The sequence below is a fragment of the Aulonocara sp. 'chitande type north' Nkhata Bay genome, linkage group LG14 (genome assembly GCF_057382095.1).
Source record: "Aulonocara sp. 'chitande type north' Nkhata Bay isolate Kocher_YH1m ecotype deep benthic linkage group LG14, A_spYH_male_GT1.1, whole genome shotgun sequence".
In the NCBI taxonomy this organism is placed as follows: domain Eukaryota; kingdom Metazoa; phylum Chordata; class Actinopteri; order Cichliformes; family Cichlidae; genus Aulonocara; species Aulonocara sp. 'chitande type north' Nkhata Bay.
The window spans coordinates 7,315,725-7,330,348 of NC_141357.1; positions in this window are offsets into that span (position 1 = coordinate 7,315,725).

The following is a 14,624-nucleotide window of genomic DNA, read 5'->3' on the forward strand; positions in this document are numbered from 1 at the left end:
CACTGGGGCCAAGAATGTAACGGACAAACTGATAAGGAGTAGAGACCCTTTCTTATTCACACACACACACACACATGCACGCACGCACGCACGCACGCACGCACGCACACACACACACACACACACACACACAGGGCAGAGATAAGTAAAGAGGACCTCTTGGAGATGCTTCTGGCATGTAGTCAGAAATAGCACTGACCCCACACGTGATGCAAGCACTTTATCAATAACGCATGAACAAATTGGCCATTGAAATCCTTCTAAACTGCTAATGGAATAAAAGATATTTTAAGATGTGTAACGGAGAGTGTTTTCCCCAGATAACACATTTCAGAACAAAAGTTAAAGGTTGTTGTTTTTTACCTTTTTCCCTCCAGAAGAGCCAGTGTAAATGCAGGCCCTGTTGACCTTTTCCATTCCCCCTCTAAAAGCTTTAATTGTAATGACATTTGCCTTCTGATGATACAGTCGCCCTCTAAACAGTGCCACACATCAACAATGACATTCAAGAGCGTCACATTAATATGTTTTATGGTATGTTTGTTTGTGCATTTTTCATCCGAGGATGTGAAAAATGACATTCAGCAGCATGTCATTTTGCCCTTCGGGCTAACACCAGCCTCAGTCGGAGCAGGGACACAATCATGTACAACCTATAAACCTGAAACAATCCAGTTAATACAAGCAGCATACATCAACATGACAGTCCCAATTTGTGCTCTCAGGTGAAACACTTGTATCCGTCCTTGTATAAAATATTATGCATTAATAAATCCTCTGTTTTTCTTTTAAAGAGGCTTTTCAGAGCTTTTCAAACATCTTAATTATATGAGCTAAAAATGCACAAAACACACAAAATGGACAAACATTGAAAAATGTAGAAACTCAGTCGTGTGTCTTTCAGCATCTCACACTCAGCGGTAGAGGGGTTCATCTGTCCTGCTCCACCCCCACAGCGGTCCACTGTCTCCACTGGGAATAGTTTTAGTCTCTTGTGGCACATTATGGTCTCTGGAGCCAGAACATAGAGTCTCTGCTGACCTCTAACAGATGGTGTATCTTAGCTGCAACATGGATGATGGGATAAAAATGGTCAACTGGTGTTAATGAGGTAAAAGGCTAGAAATAGCAGCTGCTGTAAATTAAATCTTAAACTGTAGAAATTTTTCAAATTCGGCTGGAAACATGTTTAAAATCATCAATTACGTTCAAATATCACGCCTAACAAAAAGCAACAGGCAAGGATGGGACTGTCTGGCCCTCTATTGGTCCAGACTGAAATATTTCATATTTCACTGATGAATTAATTGTTCCATGGAACTACATGCTTTCCAGCCATCAGACTTTGGTACTAATGCCTTCAAGCACACTCACTTTGTGTTCCTACCTGGTGGGTTTGAAAAAACAGACACACACAGTTTAAGCTTGGCTTTCTCGAGAATGAGCACACGCACTAAAAGAAGAAATTGATCTGACACTTGCTACAATCATGGCGTGTGTGTTGGTGTCTTTCCAGTGTGACTTGTGCTCGCACTTTCTGTAACTTGGCACGCACACAGTGCAGGTGGTTTGGAGGCACAAATGTGCAGTCAGGCTGGTCCGTGGTATATCGCTGCAGGAGCAAAGATTTCTATACACAGAGAGAGATTACTGCAGATGTCACAGGCTGGTAATGGCTGGACCCAGAAAGCAGACCCAAACAACTGACGTTAAGCTTAAATGGTTTATTTAAACAAATGGAGCTGGTATATGTACAGTGAAGACGTTTAATAGCAAAGGGCGGCGGACTGCTGGAATCTGGAAGAGGAGAGAGAGTTTTAGGTTCAAGGTTCTTTATTTGTCACATGCATAGTTATACAAGTATAACACACAGTGAAATGAAACCTGACACGCTCCTCGACTGGTGCAAAAGGGGGGAGGGGGGAGGAAGAACATGAAATATAATATATACATTAGGTGAATGTGCAGTAGGAGCATGCATGCAGGTGAATTCTGTACATTAAGTGAAGTAAATTAATGATGATTAGCAGTGACTGGCAGGCTCAGAGTGTGACTGAAGAGCATTCTTACTTAAGAGGTGACTGTTAAAGGCTGAGGCAGGCATTCTGACTTCTGTGAGTCATGTGGTGAGCGGTGGAGAGTGGGTTGGCAGGTAAGTACTGATATCCACTTTGTCTTGATGGGGGAAACAGCTAAACCAGGCAAATGCCAAAGCAGAGGACAGAGTATTTACAAAAACAAGACATCGCCACAGCCAGAGCCAAAAAATGATTTAAACTGCTGTAGATAACTTGTTGGCCTATAGTCTGTGATACGTATGTCAAATATGTCTCTCATGAATCATAAAAAGTATTTTTGAGCCACAAACAACATTCCTGTCACAAGGCAGAAGCTGCAATCAGTTTGTGGCAAAATGACTTTTATATAACCTTTATTTATCCAGCTATAAAGTCTCAAAGGACTGGATTGAATATAATGTAGCTACAATAACACTGAGTCATAATGACACTTGCAGAATAGGTACATTTACCAAAATAAACAAAGATATTACACGTAAAAGACAAAGAAAAAAAAAAAGAGAACAGAAATCTTTTTCTGGCACAATACTGACCCTTAAGTACACAGTTTTGATAATGATAACAGACTGCAGGTGTGTAACAGCCAGCCTGAGGAAATGTGATTGGTGGTTAGGCAGGAGTCCGCCCACATGTCCACCGGAAAGCACAAAGACAAGAAAAACAGCTCCACCACAGCTTGTCCCAATCCTAACAGGAAAAGACCAAACATTCAGCAGAATTAGGGCAGATTTTTGTTGCAATGCAACGTAACGATTACTGGGCTGTGCAAACATCACAGTTTACACCAGGGGTAGGCAGCCTTTCTGATGATGAGTGCCATCTCAAATTTCCTCAGCAGTCAATGTGCCATATGATTGTATTAGCAATAAATGTAATAACGCTCTATATTAACAGTTACGCACTATATAGAACAACTTTATAGAATTATATTTGTTCACATATGTTGGCAGCTATCAGTGAATTGTTATCAGCTATTTTGAAACAAAAAAAGACACTTTTTATCCATAACAAGAACAGCAAATGAAATACAACAGAAAATGCAAAAATGCTATTTATGGTCTTCTCGCAACAATGATATGAAAAATAAACTGGGCCAATATGGCATGTTTGTTAATACAGTGATACACATGTTAATGTGATCTATCCTCTCCCACTCAGAGACACAGGTCTCCGAGTGTCCAGCATTCAGACGGCTGCCTGAGGACACTCTTCATGTGAGAGAAAATCTGCTCACACAGATATGTAGAGCCAAATGACTTTGACTAGAGACCGGCCCACCAGGTATTATAGGGAAAGCCATAAAGCCTTTAGATGAAAACAAACGCTGTTGTGACAGTGATGTGCACTGTTCATCACCTGTTCAGCTCTGATGATTCAGTAAGGACATCTCCTGGTTTCATCTTCATGTTTCCCTCTCACCACATATCCAAACCGATATCATGACCAGCAGCTTTTACAGCTGTGGCTCCAGTGAACATCAGCTGATACTAGAAATTAATATTAAATCAATTCTAACAACAGCTGACCAAGCTTAAATGTGAAAAAACGTGAAACGTGAAACGTTTTAGACAAATTTCCACTGCTCTGTGATGAACAATAAAGATTTTTCTGATTTGGATTCTAATAAGTTACACCATGACACTAAAGGTGATGTCATTAACTTCCTGTTTGTTTTGCTTTTAACTGGATGTGAGAGTTCAATCTGACCAGGAAACTGAGAGCACTGCACACTTCAATTTTCAAATCAATGTTTTTATACAGCGCCAAATCACACCAACAGTCGCCTCAAGGGACTTTATATTGTAATGTAGACCCTACAATAATATATACAAAGAAAAACCCAACCCAGATGATTCCCCCTCCCCATGAGCAAGCACTTTGGCAACAGTGGGAAGGAAAAACTCCCTTTTAACAGGAAGAAACCTGTTATATGGTAACAGCCTGGAAACACAATGTAGCCACGTATTTAGGAATAGTTTGACCCTTATTTGGAAAAGTAGAATAGAATTAGAATAGAATTCAACTTTATTGTCATTGCACATGCACAGGTACAGGGCAACGAAATGCAGTTTGCATCCATCCAGAAGTGCTTTAGTGATATAGATATATTACAATATATATTAGCAATAATATAGATATGTGAGTATATTACAGAAATGGGTCTATTATGGTATGTTATAATGTACACGGTATGAAGTATGTTGTGAATATTCTATAACTATAAGTATGTACAGGCTGTAGTGAGTACAAGCTATGTACAGGATATGAACAGGATATAAATATGAAAAACTATACAGAATATGAAATAAATAACTTTACAGAATCTGGGATATACAGCTATACAGAAATGGGAACTATGCAAGTTGTAAACAGTTGTAGGATTAAAGATTATCGAATGTACAGAATGATTATTTACACAGAGCTATACAGTAGTGCAGTTAAGATAAGTGAGGGTGTAGATAGTTTCTACAGAGGCTATATAAAGTGCTAGTGGTTGTGAGTGGTGGTTCAGTCCATGTTATTATTGTGTTTGAGGGTACAGTTGTCCATTGTGGGTGTGTGTATGTTCAGTCCATGAGTTTAACGTGGGTCAGATGTCAGGAGGCAGAGTTCAGGAGTCTGACAGCTGTGGGGAAGAAGCTGTTCCGGTACCTGGTGGTCTTAGTCCGGAGGCTCCTGTGGCGCCTCCCAGAGGGCAGGAGGGTGAAGAGTCCATGTGATGGGTGACTGGGGTCTTTGATGATTTTCCCAGCCCTTTTCAGACACCGCTTCCTGTAGATGTCTTTTATGGCAGGAAGTGGTGCTCCGGCGATGCGCTGGGCAGTTTTCACGACCCTCTGCAACGCCTTCCGGTCCGAGGCAGAGCAGTTCCCGTACCAGACTGTTATACAGTTGGTCAGGATGCTCTCGATGGTGCAGCGATAGAAGTTCACCAGGATGTCTGAGGACAGGTGGTTCTTCCTCAGAGTCCTCAAGAAGAAGAGGCGCTGGTGAGCCTTCTTGACCAGCTTGGAGCAGTTGGTCGTCCAGGTGAGATCCTCGGAGATGTGGACTCCCAGGAACTTGAAGCTGCTCACACGCTCCACAGCCGTCCCCTTAATGTGGATGGGTGGATGTGGGTCAGCATTCCTCCTGTAGTCCACGATGAGCTCCTTGGTCTTCTCGGTGTTAAGCAGCAGGTTGTTTCTGTCGCACCACTCAGCCAGACGATCCACCTCCTCCCTGTAGGCGGCCTCATCGTTGTCACTGATGAGGCCAATCACCGTGGTGTCATCTGCAAACTTAATGATGGTGTTGGAACCATCAGCAGGTCTGCAGTCGTGGGTGAGTAGAGCCTGATATAATGAAAATGCTTACTGGGGGGATAGATAATTTCTGATATATATTACAGATTATTTTCCAACCTGGAGAGTCACCCCTGGTGGTAAGTACAAAAATGCAGGTTTAAATAACAAGTGCGTTGGCTTCATTTATCAGGGACTTTTGGCATTACTGATTTTAAATTATAAAAATTATACAAAATACAATTACGGTACCTAAATTCATGGCATTGCTGATCAGCTCTACAAGCTGGAGGGTTCTGTATGGGTTTCTGAATTTTAGGTTAATTGAAATATTTAATGTCGAAGATAAATTAAATTCAAGTACAGCTCTACAGCAGGTCTTCTATTAATATTCTGGATTTATATTGTCACAGTTTTCAGAATTCAAACTTTCTGTATTTGAATTTTCTTTAAGTCTTGACCCAGATACTACTGGATATGTTGAGCTCACAGCCTGAGCTGGAGCCATTCAAGCCCAAGTCTCATAATCAGATTTCTCACTCTATGGCAGAGGTCTGATCTGTTCATGGCTGCCTGAGCTGGGAAGATCAGATGTGGTTCCACTCTGTTTCACAGCCTTGACAAGATGAGATTTGTACCATGAAGAAGTCTTTTTTATTTTTTGAGTGTGTCATTTTTTTCCTCGGCCCTGGTGTCAACTGTATTTTTCTGTTTTGAAAAACAGATGTAAAGCTAATCTAAAATACTCTGTAGTGCAGGTAAAAGGATAAAAAAAACAAGGGACTTTGCTCATCTTCGTAGGTTAGTATTATATGACATATTAATACTGTGCACTAGTACTGAGAAACATTTGCATCATTAAAAGGAATGTGAGGCTGAGAGCTGATCTCCTGTCATACTGAATTATCTTTCTAGGTCAGAAAGATGTGTTTTGCCTCTTCAGAGGAATGCAATGGATACATTACACTGCCATCTGATAAATGATGTGCCTGACTCACACCGAGCTTTTCTTTTTGTCTTGGAGAGAACCTCGTGCTCTGCTTTTTAACCCAGACAAAAAAAGATGATCAGAGAAAAAAACGCCTCCAAGGTGAGGAGCAAACAAATATTCCACTGGAAATAAGAGTGTAAATATGAGTGAAAATGATCCTTCTTCTTGCTATTCTGAAGTCAGAATGGGATGAAAGAGATATATTTCAACAAGACGGTAGCTGCAGACAGTAGGAGCCTAGTAGGAGTAGGGTTAATGAAATAATACATGCTTCTCATTTGAATGTAATCTGAATGCTTACTGATCTGACGGTCTTTGGTCCGGGAACATTTGGCCATGGAACTGTCACAAACATCTGCAGGTTATTAACATCTGCATTCTTCTCGAGTAATCACTACACCTGTCAACTGTTGTGTTGCTAAGCTCACTTCTCAACCAACTTAGTGATATATACTCACATTTTATTAGTATATTTATACTGCTTTTAATCCCCTACAAGAAAACTGATTGACTCTGTTCGTTTCTGTCTGTGAAGTTTTTAAAATGTTGTACTGAAACAACTTTTGATCAGTCAGGCATTGTTAATGGCAGAACCACAAACAGCTAATCACAGAGTGGCATTAAGACCATAAACTGTATATAAAAGATGGACCTCTCTTTCGAGTGTGAAAAGCTGATGTGGAAGTGCCTCAGGGGCAATTTTAGCCCATTTTTGGGGGTGCTTCAACATTACACCAGGTAACCTGCTGTGTTGAAAACGTGTTTTCCAACAATGTTTGCTACCCTACAATCCGTCCTGCTCTGTAGTAAAATCAGCGACATTTGACCGTCCTGTTGCTCCCTTTGAAATGTATATAGCCTATTTAAAATCTAAAACTTTAAATTGTCCGTAGCCTGCTGTTGTTACCACTGTCCTGTTTGAAATGGATACTAACTAGCTAACTGACTACTGACTGGATGCCCATTAACCTTATAACTCCTGTTGTGTGTGTGTGTGTGTGTGTGTGTGTGTGTGTGTGTGTGTGTGTGTGTGTGTGATTCTGTCCTACTGCTGTCCTTTATCAAAAGTCTTTCAGCATCATTGCTCTCAGCGTGACGTCCACCTCATGTGTAGGTGTGCTGGGCATGTATAGGGTTACCAAATATGCAGCATTTCCTGTAGGTCACATATAGGATAGGCATAACACGCACGCACACATACACACACCAAACTTTTCTAACTAAATCACACCCCTGCAAAATCTCATTGGACAGTTTAACATCTGTCTGTATGGATGCACACACTTGGTCTCCCTTTTACACACAATTACAGTCCATACATCCACACCAGAACATAATACAACACGCGCACATAATGGATGTAAGGAAGTTTTTTTTTTTCAAAAAAAAGGAGCCACATTCAGGTAAAAGTGTAAGATCAAATGATCTGTCAATCAAGAATAATGTTGGATCAGTGTTTCAATATTTATCTTTTATTAGATGTTCATGTGGTTTGGTTATTTGCCTTTTGGTTGAAAGTACACTGAGAGAGGACTTTTCATTAGTGATCTTAATAGTATTTTTTTCATATTAATGTAAATTTTCATCTAATTGAATACAATCTAGTTGTGTATGATTGTCAGTCCAAAGAGGGAGAGAGGAAAGAGGAGAAAGTACGAGGTCAGGAAGAACCAGGTATGAAAACAGACAGGGAACAGTGACAGGCAAAACAGAAACTGTTAAACTGATGAAGAGAAAAAACCTGATTTTACTCACACAATCAGGAAGTTGTGTTCTCCCTATATTAAAGCTGCTATACAGAATCTACAAAACAAACTGGTTTGAAACATTTTTGACCCTCTAACAACATTCCAACATAACATTATCATTGATTGGGGAGATTAAAATTCATGATATATTTTTATGTGGTTCAGCCACAACTTTACTAAAACCTCAGCCAGTAATGGGTAGGCCAACTTTTGGACCGTCCAGTTGTCTGTATGACTGCCGCATCAGAAAGTGCCAAACAGCCCTGGTGGAGTGAGGAGCTGTAAAGAGAAGCAGATGCTCTGTTTATATTCTAAAAATGTTTTAAGCTAGCTCGTTTCAAAGATTCTGTACTGCAGCTTTACCGGTAAATGTTTTCCAAAATCACACATACACTTACCTTATCAGTGTTTCTCAAACTTTTTACAGTGTGTACCACCTGAGAAAATGTCAAGCTCTCCCAAGTACCAAACATGAAACTCATAAATCTTACAACACAAAATTAGTATTATTAAATTAGTCAAATTAGTGTCTGCAGTAAAGATTTTTTCATACATTGTATACATTCTACCACAGGCAAAGTTGCCTCCATTTTTATATTTTTTTATTAATATTTTGTAATAATTTATTTGTAATAAGTTATTCTGTTTTGGGAGTATTTTTTATGTAACTGTATTATATTATACATTAAAATTGAATCTCTGTCCAAAAAATGCACTCAGTTTACTTTTTACTCACCATGAGCATCATTCATTATTCTCCCGCAGTAATTAAGGTTAGGATATGTATTTCTTTTATTCTAATCCATTCTTGTTTTGCAGCATTTAAATAAACTTTATCAGATTTGATGGTTTTGTTACAGACTTTTCAAAATTTGGGGATTAAATTGTGTTAAAATGTACAGTGACAAAAACAGTGATGTTATGTTTTGTGACGAGGATCCAGGCACAGAGAGACTTGATGAATTTAAGAATCTTATGATTTAATAAAGAAATTTGCAGTCTTGCACAGAGATGGTAAAATTATAATGACTGATAACAGAGACGAAGACAACAGACGACGAGGACAGGGAGGAACAGGGGTTTAAATGCACCAAGGAGACAGTCAGAGAGAACTTGGGACAACTGGAGACATTTAAGGATGCAGGGACTGACAGAGACAGGGAAGAAGTCTCAACCTGACGTGTAAAGTTTATTTTGCCTGGCTGTTTATCTTTTTATTATCTTTGTTTATATTTATATGCTGGCCACAATGTTATTATATACAGTTGATGTCAAACAGTATTTAATGTTGCAGAATATTCATGCTGGAGGCAGTCTGACTTCTGTGAGAAGTGTTGGAGAAATGGTCAGATAACATGTAGCCAAAAATGAAGTGTAGGGTGTCATCGTGCATAAACAATGACAACAGACCATTTCCCTGTTGCTGAAATATACGTGGTCAGATGGTCAGTTAAGTTTGTTAACCATCCGTCACAGCCCCGATCCTGCTCACTTTATCCTAAAGTCAGGTTATAATTTCCACTGCTTGCCAATCTGCATACTTTATGCTGTGAATGAAGTCTGTGAAATTTAAAATGATTCTTTTTTTGTCTTTAAGTTCATTATCACTGGGGTTCAGCGACCCATAACTTAATGGTGATTTACATTTGTCTGAGTGTTACGGCCCTAGCTGGGCCTCCTGAAACTGCCCTTGTGTGGGTGTGGTTTTTTTCTCCGCCTCCTCCTCTCCCTGCCCCTGCCTTCTCCCTTAGGACACACCTGCTGCTCATCTGCCCTCGTTTACCACCAATTACCCTCAGAGGTGATATCTATAAGCTGGAGGAGAGCAGTGTGGGTGTGGGAGAGGCTTCTGGTGGTTTTCCTCTGTGCTGGGCAGTGTGTGAGACTGGTCTAGGTGTGGAAAAGGCCTGCTGTGTGTGACCAGCCCCACCGTGTGTGGCTCTTTGTGAGTAGCTCTTAACTGAGCAGTAGTCTTCCTTAAGTGTCGGTGGCCTCCATTATTTTGTTTGGCCTGCCTAGTTATTGCTAATAGCAGCGTTGCTGTCTTTTTCTGTTGAAGCCTTATAGTTTTCTTTGTTGACGTGGTCGCCGTCTCTTTGGGTTGGCCTGTCTGATTTATCATTAAAGCAGCGTTGCTGTCTCTTTTTGTTGGTGATGTTTATATGAATATTGAGTTAACTGATTATAATAAAGATATATTTTGTGTTAAATACCTCTGCCTGGCGTTCTTTTCATTTCAACCTGGATCCAACTGTTACTGTCCCCCACCCTCTTTGCCTAGTTTTCATGTGGGGACGTAACACTGAGTGTGAACTCCATCCTCTCCACTCTTTCCTGAACCACCAAATGCATTAGCTGGCTCCCTGGGGGCCTGTGATGTCATGGAAAAATGAAATGCATACTACTGCAGGACCACTGGAACCAGCTCGATTCTGTGCAGTTTGTCTCCAACGAGCGTCCTCTGCCCTGCTAATGACTTCATAATTATTATGTCATCACGTCAGGGAGCTAATTGCAACAGGGTTTATGTTGTGTGTCCAAAGTGAGCATCCAGGACTAAATGATGCTGACAGAGGATGTAAAGTAATAGTTCATTATCTAATAATAACCTTTAAACACTGTATGAAATCCTTGGAGAACATTGCATCACCATGCGATTAAAAAAGAACACACTTTTTTTTGTAAATAGCAATAACAATATTTTTATTAAGTTGAAATAATATCAGATGCAGCAAACAAAGTTGTTGTTTTTTTTCAAATCCAATGTGGTAATATTCAAATAATTACATTCAGCCAAAACAGGAAGAAAGTATTAAAAAGAAGAGGGAGGAAAAAAGAAAGAGAGAGAGAGATGATTTCAGTTCAGGAGGAGAGGTTGGGTTTGAGTGTTAGATGTGGGTGGATGTGGGTGGTGGTACATGCATCCCAGGTAGGATGTGGATGGGACAATACATTCATTTACAGTCATTTCCTCGTACCCTGTTAGCCCATAGTGCTGCGATGCCTCTCTCTGTTATATGGCTTTGCTCTCTGAACTCACACAAGCCTCCTCTCATTTCAGAGTGCACGCATCGCCATGTGCACCCAAACGCCCACCCCCGAGGATTTGTGGAACATTTTAATTAAAACAGCAGTGGCTAATGTGGGTTAAACATAGACCATCTCTGCCTGGGAAGATTCCACTCTCCGTGTTCCTGCAGCACTTTTCACGCTCTCTGTCTGTCTTGTGTTTGCAGCTCTCGTCCTGATATCCACAGGCGGGTGGGGCTGTGGCGCGGAGAGAAAGAGATCCGTCCCCAGGCCCTTCAGCTTTGCTCTAAAATGGTAAGTAGGTTATAAGGGGACAGGGGCACCAACGCCAACTGAATATTCATACACCCCCCCACCCCCCTCCCCTGCGTTGATACTGTCCAACAGATGTTTTGATGTCTTTTTATAGCGCTGGGTTCTCCCGTCACTATCACACACGTACACACAGAATCTGGAACACCTCTCTCTAATAAGTATCCAATGTCAGTGCTTGCCTGAAGCAACAAACGAAAACACACTGCCCAGAGACACACACACACACAAAGGAATATGTTTCATTGCAAAGACATCTGTCAGACTCAGAGACAGCAGGGTGGTCTTTTGTTAGTAGCCTACAAAATATTGTTCACTTCAAAACAGAGACCGTGGAAGTAAAAAAACTGTGAGGAGTTTTCTGGGACAGCCAACCTCGAAAGATGTCACTTAGAAAACGGGTGGTGGTGGTGGTGAGGAGAGGCAGTGGGGGGAGGGTAACGACAGAGTGAAGGGGAAAACGATACACAGGAGAGACACGCATCTCCCGATCACCAGGCGGTTTTATAATCGCTAGCTAATTGCCTGTCGGCAAAGGTGGCACTCAGATGTCCTCTTAGTTACGTAATGAGACCCCTGTGGGGATGGATGGAGGGCGAGAGAGAGAATGGGGAGGGGGGGGAAGGGACAAAAGAAAGGTGGGAGAAGAGGAGACAGGAAATGACAGGACGGCTACAGCAGGATGGAAACGGGACACATTCATCAGGCTGTCTGTGTGCGTGTCAGTGGGAAATCTGCTATTTTTTACTTTTTATATGGACAAAACACTCCCAGGAGGACAGAAAAGATGAAGAAATCCAGAAAAATGCCACTTCTACACAGGAAAAGGTTAATGGCTGAAGTCTCTAATAATAAAACACACTTGTGTGGATCTGTGTGAGACAGAATAAGACAGCTGGGTGAATGAAAAATGCATCACCTTCAGTCTCACACACACACAGCCACACACAGATGGAAGGTGAGGACGCTCAGAGACACACAAACACAGTGGTGGACAAAGTGAGAAGATAAATAGAGGAAAAAAGGAGGGGGTTTCAGGGTGGGGCGTGGACAATGGCACACTCGCGTCATGACACCCAGACAAAAGCACAACCTCGCTTTGCCAGCATCGCCCAGCTTTTAATGTCAACCAAAAGGACAATGACGCAAATGGGCCGGCTGTAACCTCCAGCTACAGCAGGCGGACACAGAGGAGACGCAACAGGATCTTTGCTCTCGCCGTCCGACTCCAACTCAGGATTTTTACTCTGCTCTCACTCCTATTGTTTGTTTGTTTTTTTAGCAAAGGGGGGAAGGAGGCCAAGCTACGGCCTGAGTGACATCGTAGATTTGATTATGGCGATGATGATGAAACATGGGAGGTCAAATGAAAGGCACAGCTTCAATGGTTCCCCCTGAGTTGTCACAATCTTTTCAAATGCTCCTCCTCATATTCACATAGTTTTGATCAGAATTCAGACGATTTAGCTTTATCGCCACTTTTTGCTTAATTTTTTTTTCATTTTATGCACCTTTTGTTTTTTTTAATCTCCCACACTGGTAGAAGTCAAACCTCTGTCCAGCTCCCAGCTACACCAGACACTGTTTTAAAGGGAATTGCTGCATTGAAGGGATTTTGGAATGAATATACGGTGCAAGCTTAAAGTGCTTGCTGACATCTTACAATACAGACACACATACACACAATAACACACCCACACACCTGTGCAAAAACTTACAGAGTAGCACAGTGAGGCTTTTCTAAACAGTCGAACAAAATAAATTAAGGGATGTGGGGACTGATTCTGTGCTTTAATTATTTGTAGAAAATGAGTATGCGCACCGGGCTTTTTCTCACATACAAAGCACACACACACACGAGCAGGCGGAGGATGAGAGCTGAGCGGTGTGATGCGAGCGGGGGCGGGATGCATCGATGCTCTGGTCCGATGGGATTTCCTGAGTTGTATGAATGACAGTCCCTCTGGGAGAACCTCAACAGGACTCCTGACGTCACAATGGAGACAGGAGATTCTGCAACGTGTCACATAAACATGCCCTTTTGCCAAGCATCGTAGAAAAAGAAGAGAAAGTCGAGAATAAAAGGCAAAGCTTTCCGAGAGTCAGCATGAGAGAAGAGAGCGAAGAGCGTTTTTGGAAAGAAAAAAAGGAGGAAGGGAGGGAAAAAAACAAGCTCTTCACGAGGATCATGACAAATGGCGATAACAAACTGTATCACAGTATCCTCTTTTGAAATAATTTTTTTTTGTTCACATTTGAATGTTTTTTTTGTTTGTTTGTTTCCCAGTAGACTATATCACACAGTGATAACAAAGAAAAGGAGAAATCTACAGCCACGTTAGCTTCGTGCAAAAACCACATACACTGGCACGCCGCATAGGCGAAGAGATCAAAGCAAGACAACGCATACAAAAATATAGAAAAATCTCCAATGCAACTTATCGCTTCACAGAGGAAAAAACAAAAAAACATATCTGTCTGTTTAAGACTGCGTGGCTTCCTGCTGAACACCCACAGCCACTTCAGGACTGCCAAAATTCTTGTGTTTTCCCTGCAGGAATCCACAGAATCACTCAAAATATCCAGAAGCCAAAGCTGATCATTATGGCGGATGCCCATCATAATGACGTTTGGAATAATATGAACAACGACTGTCTGAGTGATAGAAAACTAGTACAATAAAAACATATCATTTCTGTCATATCATCTGTGACAAATTTGTTTGTTTGTTTGTTAGTTTTTTTTAACTTTGTTATTTTAAAATACATACTATGTCCTGTCACTTTGAAGACATTCCCAGCATTTGCTCATAATTGGTAGTGACAGGGATAAATAGTTTGGCATACTCAGCAAGCCATGCCCAAAAAGGATGCTATTTAGTCTCTTGCAAAGGAGGGGTTTGGGGGGAGGGAGGAAGGGCAGGTCCCAGGATGCAATGTCAACCTGCCCTCCTGTGGGAGATGCTGAGGTGGGAGGGGGGAGATGGGCAGGGAGGGAGGGGGGTTATACAGAACAGCTGAGATTACAAATCGTGCTCAAGACCGGGTCAGCCCAATGATTTCAGCACTTGCAAAAAACATGCAAATAGTAAGTCAGAGTTTTGGACTCTCAGTCATTCTGTGTGCCTCGGAGCGGCGTCTGTTTGCTTCACAGGTACAGAACAGAGCCGAAAACTGTGAGC